At 33.0% G+C, this 13,631-nt stretch overlaps 1 protein-coding gene across 20 annotated transcripts in view; it reads left to right on the forward strand.

Moving 5' to 3' along the window:
* Nucleotides 1-13,631, forward strand: part of LOC128213615 (collagen alpha-1(I) chain-like) — a 257,574-nt gene that overhangs the window by 76,693 nt on the left and 167,250 nt on the right. For 7 of the 20 annotated variants that reach the window (XM_052919565.1, XM_052919556.1, XM_052919575.1 and 4 more), the window contains exon 1: nucleotides 4,207-4,359. The exons of 12 other annotated variants lie outside the window; for them this stretch is intronic. The gene's annotated coding sequence lies outside the window, so the exon portion shown is untranslated. Of the gene's footprint in view, nucleotides 1-4,206; nucleotides 4,360-13,631 lie in introns of those variants that run through there. One more of the 20 variants, XM_052919576.1, reaches the window with a different exon arrangement.

The following is a 13,631-nucleotide window of genomic DNA, read 5'->3' on the forward strand; positions in this document are numbered from 1 at the left end:
ACATCATGTGGTAGGCAGCAAAACGTGTTCCTGTATATAAATGTTTTTGTTTGCATCAATTGGTCGCAATGTGCATTACATGTACAAGGCCATAACAGCTGTTTTATTTAGCTGACTAATGATGGTAATACAGTAATGTCCTTAGCCGCCTACAACATGCAACGTTATTCATGTAATTTGAATGTTACTTTACATTTACCAACATGAAAAGAGGTTTTGTTTCGAGAACTTTTATCAATGTTTGTTTTCCAAAGACGTAGAATATAACGTATCCATTTTTGCCCTCTTTGCCGTCTAAGCCATATGTATTGTTTATATTACTAGCATTGTAAGTAAAGGGCGTTATTGGTATTTTTATAAACAATATATAATAAATACTTACATTAAGAAAACAGATATTTGCGAGAAAGTGAAAAATAAGACAATACTAACGTTCTTTCGTTTGAATTTAACACAATATGGAGTATTGTTTATTTGATGTGTTTATAGATGTTTTGAAGTTTAAATCATTTAGCACTTAGATTTTATTGTGTTATGTCGACAATTCGTTCCTAAATAATATACCCATTGATCAGCATGTTTGTGGTATATTGAACTTAATATTTCGACGGGAGATAAACGTTGCTCAAAGCGTGAGGGTGTTACTTTGGAAATTCATTGTTTGTTGGTAAGTAACCACTGTATAATGTTTCACATTAAATGCTTGTTTTAAATAAACATATATAAGGTTTGACAAGGCTCAACTCATACTACATTTCAAATTCATATTATTTCACGGGTATTCATTTTTTTCTGAACTTAGTATGAAATGCCAAATGTGCGAGCTCTTTTGATAACCTGGTACCTGTCGTTCATGATTCGATTTTAAACAACTGCTTTAAAGGACAAACACGCATATACCTTAAATAAAAACAAAACCTTTGTGTAACAACAAGAGGTTTTTTTATAAATTAGGTAACACACAACTCTGTATGACAACAAAGGGAGCCTGATTAAAAAAGTAGGACCAGAAGCTTAGATATTCGTGTATGACTTGACAGTTGTTGACCAATCAATGTGCGTGCAAATAAACAATAACTCTGGATACAGTATTTGCTTTTTCTTTTTCCATTTGATTATGTTCATATGTACTCTTTTGTCGTAATGCGAAGTTAATACTGTTCTTAATTGGCCGGGGATTTGGCAGTCTGTAACTGCTCTTGTTCATTTTCATTTGGTAGATGCTTTAGTGAAAGAGGAAAATAAGATAATTGTTTGCATCAAGTTATAAATACTATTACATATTTCATAAAAACAATATCCGTTGTTTTCAAAGTCAGTTAAAAGTTATCATTTAGCTACTTCTATTTAATGTTATAAATGAAGAAAAACGCTAAAAGTACATCTACTATGATTGGTTCCTTGTTTCCTTGACAAATTATCGATAGTTTTAAGACATGAGGCTGCGTATTGTATGTCACATTTGTTATTGTTTTACTGACTATTACTGCCCGAATAAGCGTCAAATTACATCCTATACTTAAATGTTATTGTACTACCTATTTTGATGTTCGTCGTATGTAAATCACATTATTTTAAATATTTCCTTAAGAATTGTAGCCACTGACAACTTTAGACAAGTAGATATCTAGAATCGGTCAACTCATCAATTGTTGACAAAGACCTTTTCTCTTGTGACGTTGTGTGGTTCTTAATAAATATTTATAAGATGCGATCCTTGACCTCCGTGCATTTCCACAGGATCATTGTACATTATTGATCGCTGGGTTTGTCCCTGTAGTGTCCATTGTATAATTTACAATTGGTTGTTTAAACGCCATTCGATGATATTTCATACCTTCGTCTTACATATCAAGACTACATTCAACAATACAGGAAGCTAACACATTGCTGTGTCCAATAATGTAACAAAGTTGTAAAAACTGTTCTTTGAAAATATGAGACGAGATGGGCCAAATCGTCAAGAAAAACATTTGCTTGTGTCATTTCTTCATTGGGTTGTGTTTAAGAACATTGCCCACTCGACAAGAACATAAAGGTTGGGTTATATTGATGTTTCATATGTTGTTAAATACAGTTCTCTAAGCCGCCTACGTATAACTGAGCATATATTTTTATCATTTCATATTGGTTTCGTGAAAATCATAGGAACGCTACGCTCAAAATGAAATACAACTAGTGATAACTATGCACCAACTGATTACGAGTAAAGTCGCACAATAACTTTAGGATGCCACTGTAAGCAAGAATGAAGATAATACTCAAAGAAAGTCATTCGACCCTCTTCGAATGCCATGACAAAGTTATGATGCCATGTTCTCGATGGAAACGGCTCTTGTTTATACAACTTTACAAGATGTGAATGCTTGTTGACTTGTTGTTTAGAGGTTGTGCAGCTGCTTCTTATTTTGCTCATTAGAATAAAAGAACCGTTAACTATGCAATTCATTTGCATCAACAAAGAAATCAATGATTATGTGACTATTCTTCCAAGATCTAAACTTCAACCGTACTAACAAAGAAACCACAAATCCCTTTAGAATGTGGAACGTTATGTTTTGTTGGTTTTTTGTTTCTAATTGCATGGACAATTCAGTTTCCTAAATTATCAGATGTTTGCATAAGTATCATGCTATGTTTCATATTTCATGCCTTTAGTTTAAATGCAACATATTAGTGTCTTCACGGCTTTCCCTGCCAGATACTTTAACCATAGTGTATATCTTGTTCGCTCTGAAATCATGACAAGCAAAACATCGTTTGTACAAATTATATTAACAAGTAGTCACTTAAGAAGAAATGTTAAGTATGAAGTTTTTCTCTTTTTGCCACTTAAGCCAAATTAATGAACAATTAGTGACAACTTAACTTCATCCCTTTGATTTAAAATTGTTTTTGGAAAGTTTTTGGAAAGTTACTTACTTATTGACCTTTTGATCAGGCGGCAGTGACGTAGCCATGATTTTCCGTATGACCACGACCTCACCCCATCCCACCCAAATTGATTCAAATGCCAACACAAGTTGTTATATTAAATAAATAATTGCAACATGTAAATAAATCACAGAACATTCACTAAAACCAACGACCCCTCCCCCCCCCCCCAAAAAAAGAGAGAAATATATATACTTCTTTTTTTCCAAAAAATAAGGCGAGTCATGGCAATGTTATGGGTATTCGTGGTCTTTCTTAATGTTACAAACAGTAAGAGTACAAATAACATCGAAAAATATCCATCATTCTTCAACTATAGTTAATCATAAATACCTAAAGTTAATAGTCTTCTGGCCCCAATTTCTCGAAACTTTTAAAGCTTAACAGACTTAAGTAGCTTATTTCAATGATATAAAATACATACTGTACTGAAATTGAAGTTTGATAAATGAAAAATGGGTAATTAGATCATCATAAACATAACTCCTATCCTAAGTATAAAAAAACTCTTCAAGAAGTTTATTTTGTGCAAATTATTGAAGATCAAAAATAGTGAGCTTACCTTAATCCTGTTATAAGGAACTTAAGAAGTTTCGAGAAATTTGGGCCAGATGGTCCCAAAATCGGCAAATACTGTATTTCCATAACAAATCTAGAATCGTCAGTGTGAGCTAGTATGAAGCCGATTAGGTTTGATTTAACATGAGCAAATTGGGTCTGTGCACAAAATGAAAAGATGCATTTCAAGTTCAGAAGTTGTGACTATTCATACGCTTAATTGTTTTGGGAGGAAAAAAAATAAACGCGCCGAAATCAAATCATTCTAACATTCTAGGATGTATTAAAAAAACTGTATATTAAAACCACATGCATTTTCTATTTTGCATTTTATGAATTCGTAAATGACATAGTTACAGATTCATTTTGAGATGAATTTTATGATGCACATTCAGACAGATGGCGGATATAATTATATTGCTTTATATAATACTTCGCGTATTATATAAAGAAATATAATTATATCCGCCATCCCATTGAACTGCTAACGAAAAAAATACCTTTAGAAATTCATACATTTTTTATCAATATTCAATGTCCTATTTGTTAGCTTCTGTTGCTACACTTACTGCATGGTTACAGACGCGAGGACCCGATATTTGTACTTAAATTGGCTTGTATATTAAATCAGATGCTATTAAATAAAGCTACTCCGGCTATAATAGAATAATGAGTGTATTCTGTTTTGATGTATCTGTGGATGTTTAGCGGTTTAAATCATTAACCACTTAGATTTCATTGTGCTATGTCGGCTATTCGATCTTAAATACATATATCTGTCATCAGCATGTTTGTGATATAAACTTAGTATTTCGAGGACAGATAAAAATTGTTGAAAGTGTTACTTGGGAAATACAGTGGTTTTTGGTATGTAACTATTATATAGTGTTTTACATTGTATATTTGTATTAAGTTCATGAAACATATCATCAATTTCGCCATGGATAAACAAAGACATCATATTAATTATTATCATTTAAATATACTGTTTCATTTATTTATCCTAACTAAACATGATCTACCCAATAAAAGCTCTAATGTTCACATTTTACCTGTCGTATTTCTGAAAAGTGTAAGTGTGAGAATGTTACTTTAGAAGTACATTGGTTGCTGCCAAGTAACCATTGTATAATGTTTAACCGTATAGACTTATACTTATATTAATTTTATGAACAAATATCAATTTTATATATCAATTTCGCCATGGATAAACCAATATATTATATCAATTAATAATTTGTCCGTGCGTTTGTGGTATTGTCACCAAGTGATTGTTTTTGCTCAAATGATGGAACTGTGTTATTAATTGCGTATTCAATTGTTAAGTACACATTTCCCCTCAAACACCATTGATTTCAATTGTTATTTACGTTGTTCAGATATTGTGCATAATTTCTCTTTCACTGAAAACATTACATATGACATAGTGTTCGCGTGTTTCTGAAACGTCAATTTGAAAGCGAATCTCTGTTGTTTAATTATTGTACTTTTATTTGAAGCCTTCTTTAAAAACACAGGAGTATAATAAAAGGTAGTTGAAATGGTGTTGTGGTACTCATTATGGTCTTATAGTTTCAAACAATAACAACATTATTCTCCTCCTGAGCTGAGATGCTTATGTTGTTTTGCTATTGAACGATATGAAATGATATGTAATGAGCTCAGTGTGCAACGGTTCACAATATAAGGCAAAAAGGAGTGTAACGCAGTTATACAAAGTGCTTTTTGCTGAAGCAACACTGACATTTCCTAAGGTTGTAACCCAAATATCGTTCATAACGATAGTTAAATTGATAAGTGGTATATGTGCTTGTTTGTTTGTATGCCTTTCTTAGAGTACCGGAGTTTCCATTTGTGTGCCTTTAAATAAGAAAGTTTAAAGCTGTTTGGCTGGAGGCATATATGACATATGGAATATAGACTTGTCGGCTTGCTTTCATAACGATTTGTAAAATTTAACACCGCACGCTTTTATCGTTATAAATGTTGACTGGTTAGACAGTTTAAACACATTTGAATACAAATTAAAATTTAATTTAAAACACTGGATAACGAAAAGGTGTCCAAAGTCAAAATAAATGCAAAACAGTGTAACAACCAGACTGTCTAGCATTAATTTTCTTTACATGTCCGCTACATGCATTTTGCATTTTACGAAATAATGACAATTGTTGTCGGGATTATGTTACAGATTCGCTGTCAGATAAGATATGTGATGCACATTCAAACAGACGTGAAGTATCATTTAATGTAATAATATCTTGATTGCAACTGCTATCCCGACGAGATTTAACCGAAATAAACACCCTCCAGATATGCACATATTTTTTGTCAAGATTTTATATCATTTTTGCCCTCTTCTGTTTCTGAATACGCTGTGTTGTTACAGACACGAGGACGCGATGTTTGTACTTAAATTGGCCTGTATCTTCCATCAGAAGCTTTTACTTAAGCAATAACAGAGTGAGGAGTTCTTTCTCTTTTGATGTTCTTTTATGGATATGTATCGGTTTAAATCATATATTATGGTGTCATGTCGGCTATGCGTTGCTAAAATATATCCTTCATGGTAAATTAAACTTATTATTTCGAAGGCAGATAAACAATGCTCAAAGTGTGAGTGTGTTACTTTGGAAATGCATTGGATTCTGGTATGTTAACATTGTTTAAAGCTTAACGTTATAAGGCAATGTGTATGAAACATAAAGCATTTTTTGCATGGATAATCCCTAAGCCCCTAAATCATATCAAATTAATTTAATTTCACTCTAATTCAATTTATTCATCTACCTTAGCATGAAATGGCAACTTTGAATTCTTGTGATCACCTGGTACCGCTCGTCCAAGTTTTGATTAAAAAACTGCTTTAAATGTCAAACAAGTATATCCATGAATCAGAACCAAAATTTATCAACAGAAATGTCCTTTGTGTATCAACAAGATTGTTTTTTTATCTATTTGATAACACATTTCTCTGTGTTTCGTGGCAACAATATCTATATGAAAAGGTACAGAAACAAGCTCAGTAGCCAAAAGTTTAAACATAAACCCCGTTTAATAGAACAGGGTAAACGCCAAAGACATAGAACCTGAAGCAGTCAGTAAAATAAATTGACTAGGGGTTTAAACCAGTTTGTTGAATTGTTTACAAACGTCTTCTGTCAGTGCTCATGGTATCAAAGCCTTATAATCTTGTAAATCATACTTTTTAACTTATTGTTGTTTTCAGGACTGTTTTTACTGTATTTTCGGGACTTTGTTTCTATACTTTATTCTACGGTTAACCTCTGGACATCTTTTGTAATTTATAAGTACTGAGTAGAGAAACTGACATGTAGTCCTCTTCTATAAACAATTTTCAAACAATACCTGGTTGGGGTTTTAAGGGTTACCTTGTGTGTTGATTAATGTGATTTTTAACCTATTTTTTAAGCTGATGATATTTGAGTTTTCGCCGTATTATTCACTGTTTTTTTGCTGACCAGATGCTAATATGTTTCCGAATTGAGGTTTCTATTTATTTCAATTTGATGTCAACTGAGTAAGTAGGTCTTAAAATGATTGTTCACAAGCATAAGGTCGTTGTTTTGTTTTTAATCAGTAGAATTAAGGTTCGATTACAATGGAAACGTATATCATACAAAACTGATGATGTGATAATGAAGTATTTTCGCCTACCTTTCATGTAAGAAACCTTTTCTTCATTCTTTAGACTAATAAATAATTCAAAGCGGTAAACACAACAAGGTTTGATAAAGATCGGTTTGTTCTCTTGTGACGTTGTGTGTCTTTTACTTTAGAGTGTTTGTAGGATGCGATCCTTGACCTTTGTGCATTTACACAGATCTAGAGTACATGTTTTGACTGTGGGTTTGTCCCTGTAGTGTCCATTGTATTATTTCTAATCGGTTGTTAAAACGCCATACGATCTTTTATACCTTCGGCTTACGTCCAAGCTGCATTCAAAAATACATTAAGCTGTCACATTTCTATGTCCAGTTACGTAACATAGCAGAAAATACTGTTGTCTGTAACTGAGACGAGGTGGACCAAATTGTCAAGAACAACATTCGCTTGTGTCATTTGTGCATTTGATCTTGCCAGAAAATTGCCTGTCTGGAGATAGGGTTTTTTCTAAAGCCAGGGCCTTCTTGCTATTGAAAGTCCGTTTGAGGACGGTCACGTGACCATTATGTTGTATTTGTCATGAGGGAAAAGAGTAGGGTTTTTTGTTGATTTGGAACAACTTGAGGTGCATATTCACAGGAAAAAGACTTACAAAAACTTTCAAAGGATACCTTTGCCTGAGTTGTTTGTTTAAATGATTTTATTATAGAGACTTGAAATCTGGATACAAAGTTTCCTTGGTTTATTGCAGTGACATATGTAAGTATGCTTTGTATAGTCTTGATCAAGACGATCACGAGACCATTGATTTATATTGTCCGTGCGTTCAAAGCATTGTCACAAAGTTTTTGTTTTTGTTTAATTGATGCTTCTGTATAATTCTCTGAATGAACACTTAAATATGTTTTTCCCTACTCTGTTCAATTATTAAAATTCTGAAGACATTGCGCTTGAGTTTTGCTTCATTGAAAACCTAATTTCAGTGTGTTCGCGAATACTGAAAGATCTATTAGGACCTTTTTCTTTTTTATCTCTGTTGTTTTTTTAATCTATTTGCACGATGTTTTGATTTCCTTCTCATTTTTTAACACTTTATATCACCATTTTTAGGTTTGGTACGATCTATTTTTTGTTTTAGTCTACTTTATTACAGTGTTTTTTTAGGCCTGATTTGGGGCCGAAATTCGGCCCCATTCCCCTCTCCAAAATGTATATATTTTTCCCCTATTTCAGTAAAAAATTCCCCTCCCGACAATGTCAAATTCGTCCTCTAAAATAACTTTGCCGATCGTAATTACGGCACTTTTCAATACGGTAAACGCAGTTTGGCGCCGCATTTTACACGTAGTGATCATACGTGCTAGTCTTCCTTGATTGATCGGTATCGTTCAAGCGCTCGGAAAATTAATTATATTACGATTATACGAAAAAGCAAGCGTCCCGTCAATCTTCAAAATCAAAATGTCGCGAAATTTTACACCAAAAAGATTGACAAAAAGGCTGCTGCCGGCTCGAAGAAGATAGATGTTTTATTTAAACAATCTTGTATGTCTATTGCGCCTGTTAGCAGCAGCACCAGCGTTTGTAGCACTTCTTATACCAGCTCTGAAACTTTCAGTGATGATAAATATCATTCGGATTGCGGTGAATCGTCGTCTGATAGTGATAATGAAAGGTGCGTGCCTGTTCCTGATGCCAGGAAATTTACTTCATCTAAATATGAGTTACAATACCCTTGGCTTTACTACAGTTCTGCCAAGCAAGGGTACTGTTGTAAATGGTGTGAAATCTTGTTATGTATATGCATATGATCAATTTATTAAAGAGGAAGGCAAAGCTTTAATGATTTTTGCATTTATACATTTTCCCCTTTTTGCCCTTTTACGACGCGATTTTCCCCTCCTGACGGGCCCTGGCCCCATTCCCCTAAAAGTGAAAAAAACCCACTGTATTAACATAGTGCAGTCAAGTTTGACATCCGAAAGTTTGTTTGCATCCCTTATGCGTTCAATGCCAGTACCAAGCGGTTACTCCAATAAAAATGAGTAATTAAATGATAGTTGTGTTGTACGTGTATTTGATAAATTCAAACGCAAAACAGTGCAAGTTCGGGAGCAAAAGACAGGGTCGGTCAGTTCAAAAGATGCCTGGGCTGCCTTGGGGCTGCCATATTATTTTGGCATTATTTAACAAGATTGTAAATGTATAGAAAGAACATTCCAAAATAGTTTGAAACACGATGCATTTTTGCCTCCAAAGATTGCAAAATTCATCCTATCAAATCCATTTACAAGTATCAGTTATTAACAACAAAGATCCACAATGCGATACATGTATCGATAATGTGTTTATGTTCATTCATTTTATATATTAATTATCAACAAGCAATATGCTTTAAAATAATACCCAAAATATATTGGGTCACCTGGCATAAGCATTTATCACTATCACCTACGGTCAATTAGATGACAAACGTATTTGCACATTGGCGAATGATTGCTGTTGTTGTATGGAAAAAAGATGTCCTTTCACTGCAACAAAACAATGATTTCGCTAAGTAAAGAACGTTGCCTGATTTAAAATCGACATATAAGTAGTATCATTTTTATGGATTGACCAATACATTATGTGACTTAATATTTAATTGCATCAGGTTAATACTTAAAGGCTATTTTGGCATTATAATAATAAAATACGTAATGGCAACTAGGAAGTTTCTTAAACTCAATTATTGAAAGTAGCAAAAATCAAGATTGCGTTCTTGTAATGATTAAATAGTGATAAACCGGGGTAAATTGAGATGCTGACAATATGGCTGCTTTATTCAATTTACCAACATGCGAATCATTTTCGAATACTCTTTCTTCCCACGATACTACAATAACAGCTACAGGGACGAGTCAAACTATCAAGTTTAGTCGTACACAAATATTATTTGTGTCCCTTGACCTAAGCGACCCTGTTTTTTTCCCTCCCGACCCTGCCTTATTTCACGTTTGATCGATATGTGGACTTTTTTAGTAATTTTCCAAATAAATGAATTTGTTTAAATGACATATTAAAATTTGACCAAACAGGAGGTTTGACGGATGGTTTAAGCAGATATCAAGTAATATATTCTTCCCTGACCAAACAGTTTTTAACAATGGATAAAGACGACACAATCACGAATTAAACATATCTGGTTTATTTTAAGAACTTGGGGGCTACAGCATCGGTATGTTGAATGAAAGTTATAGAAAACGGCCACATACCTTTTCCTAAAACTGTTTATTTATATATTGATTAAACCGTATAGTGAATGCTTTGCATATCTGACAATTGAAAAGCTTCTTTTTGAATATCTACCAATAGCATTTCTAACATGGTCACGATTGAGACATTGTTTTACAAAGAGTGAATAATACATATCATGATAGACAGTATTTCGCTGTGTTTCTGTAGATAAGTGTTTCTATTTTGAACCAATTGTGGGTGGCAAATCAAATGTATACTATGTGCATGGCCATAACAGCTTTTTTTGTTTTGACGATTCCAATGTTGGAAATTACAGCAAGTCCTTAGCCGCCTACAACATACATGTTATTCAACCACCACGAATTTTGAATGTGACTTCGCATTGTTCAAATGAAAGCGAATTATGTATTAATAACCATCTAGACCAAAATAATTTATGCAATAACTATTAACAATTGCATGCTATTCATTCATGTGATTGCTACTTTACTACTTTACTTTGTCCACAATGAATGGAGGTTTGAGTATTGATTGCCCTAAACAAGGATTGTTTTATGAAGATAAAATATTTATGCAAAAACACAATGAACGTCGAAACTCCGGCAAGTACGTGCTTTATCTATCCTGCACATGTGATCCTGTCCAAAGGGATATGCACGTTACATCTTTTATTACCTTTTATATATTTTATTGGTTTGATACATAATTATCTTTAAAGCAATGTTTCATCTTATTGTTTTGATATACTTAGAGTTGGAGTCAGGTTGGACATTGAAAGGAGGTATTGATAGCCCTATTCCAAGGTTGTTTTATGAAGATCAAAATTGCTAATTCAAAACACAATGAACTTAAAACTTCGGCAAATACTGAGCGTACCATGTTTTGAAGTAAAGTGTTTTATCTATCTTGCACATGTGACCCTGTCCAAGAGGATATGCACGTTTTTGCATTTCTTTAATCTCACCATTTTAAAATTTGATACGTAATAATATTTTAAGCAATGTTTCATCTCATTGTTTTTGTCTACTTAGTGTTGGAGTCAGGTTGGACCTCAGAAAATTTGTTTGCATCCGTTATACATTCACCTGATGCCAGGCCCCGATATCACGAATACATTTAGTCAAATCTCAATCTCAGTCTCAACTCATTTTACCACATAGCATCAAAAGTTTCTAAAAATAGTTTATGTATTACAAATTTTAAAACCACATTCTATCATTGAGTATGTTGATTGAAACCTTTGGTCTATATTCAAAGGGAAAAATATTTTACAGCCAAAAATGTACTTGAGTACAATTTATTGCCCTTTAACATATACTCACGTTTTTTCTCTAGAATTAATTTTCTTTTTTATCCGTACATTCTATTAGAAAATACGTTTTATAAAAGTATAAATTACATGAACGATTTTTAATCATACTATGCTTTTTTGTGGTAAATGAGTTGAGATTGAGTTTGGGATTTGATTTTAGTATTTTTGTGATATTAGTGCCTGGTGCTTTTCGTGTTGTTTTTTTAAATAAATAGTGAAATGCAATTGTAATTAATGTTGTTATTCGTTGTACATGTATTGATTGTCAGGTTAATTGAGAAATAATATAAATAAAAATCCAAAATCAACATTTTAGTCGTATACAAGAAAAAGGGTTTAATTTACTGACGTATAATTTGACTTAATTGTACACCACATTTGGTCTTTTTTAAAAGCGTGATGGTCGGTGGTACTGATGGGAAAATAAGAAAACAGATTGCAATTATTTCAACACATTATTTTGATGTTTTCTTAAAGTAAAACCATTGAGTTTATTAACTATTTTTATTGAGCTGAAGTGCACAAATGTGAATGATCAACATATCTGGCAATTAACCAAATGCTTATATTTAAATAATTGTTAATGACATGTCTAATATTGTTATGGTTGTGACATTGTTTTAAAAGGATGGTTAATGCATCATTTGATAGACAGTAAATCGTTGTGTTCCTGTATATAAGGGTCCTTGTTTGCATTAATTGGTTGCAAAATATGTGCAAAGCATGAACAAGGCCACAACAGCTGTTTTGTTTCGCCGATTCTGACGGTGGAAATACAGTATTTGTCCTTTGCCGCCTAAATTGTTCAAGTTATTTATTCACGAAAATCGAACGTTACTTAGAAAATATCATCAGGAAAGGAGGCATATGTCATATGTATTGATAACTCTTTTCAATAATTGTTTTGCCATTAGGCCAAAAAAAAATTGTTTGTTTCGGGTAACCTTCCCAAAATTTCTAGGTAGGGTAGGTAGGGATTTTTTTTTTTTTTCAAAATCTGTCGTAAGTTCAGAGTGTTTTCTTGTGCATGGCAGTCTTTCCTACATAACTGTCATTGCCTGACTTTGTTTTATCATATAAACAATAATTCTGATTAAAATCTGCATTTATCCGCCCTCCGTAACTCTCTATTCGCTCACATTTTTTTTATTTTGCTCAGAAACGGAAAAAATAGTAAGGGTCGGCGCATTTTTATAGGTAGGGTCAGGTAACCCGAAACGGACAATTTTTTTTAGGCCTTACGAAGAATGAAACCTATTTATGTTTTCCCTTTAGCCGTTTGAGCCATTTTGATTAATAATGTTACTTTCATTTCCGGTTAAGGATGTTTTATGTATTTCATAAAAATATATATAATAAAACTAGCATTCAAAATACATATATTTGCACAGAGAGAACAAAATAAGTGACCTCTAACGTTATGTTTGTTAATTTATCTAGCAACATAGAAGTATCATAAAAGATAATTGAAATGTATGTTGTTGTACTAAAAGTGCCATTATAGTTTCAAACACTATCAGTAATTAAATCTCCTCTGGGCTGAGATGCTTATGTTGTTTTCCTATCGAACGATATGAAACGATATGTAAAGAACTATTATTCGACGGTATGCTTCATAAGGCAAAAAAGAAGTAGTTCATACGGCTACAAAGTGTTCTCTGTATAAGCAACATTGATATTTCGTAAGGCAGTAACCGAAATATTCGTTGATAACGATAAATTATTTAATTTGCATCTGTGCTTGTTTGTTTGTATGCTTTTCTTGGAGTAACTGAGCTTTCATTACTAGTGTGCCTTTATGAATGATAGTTTAAATCTGATTGGCTGGATGCATGTATGGCTTATATCGAAAGTGTAACCTAATAGTCTCCTCGACTTGCTTTACAACGACATGAAGAGTTTAAACATCGCACGCTGTTATCGTTACGTTGTTTTGTCCACTTAAAAGGGTCTAGACAGTTTA

Source organism: Mya arenaria, chromosome 13 (assembly GCF_026914265.1).
Source record: "Mya arenaria isolate MELC-2E11 chromosome 13, ASM2691426v1".
Lineage (NCBI taxonomy): Eukaryota > Metazoa > Mollusca > Bivalvia > Myida > Myidae > Mya > Mya arenaria.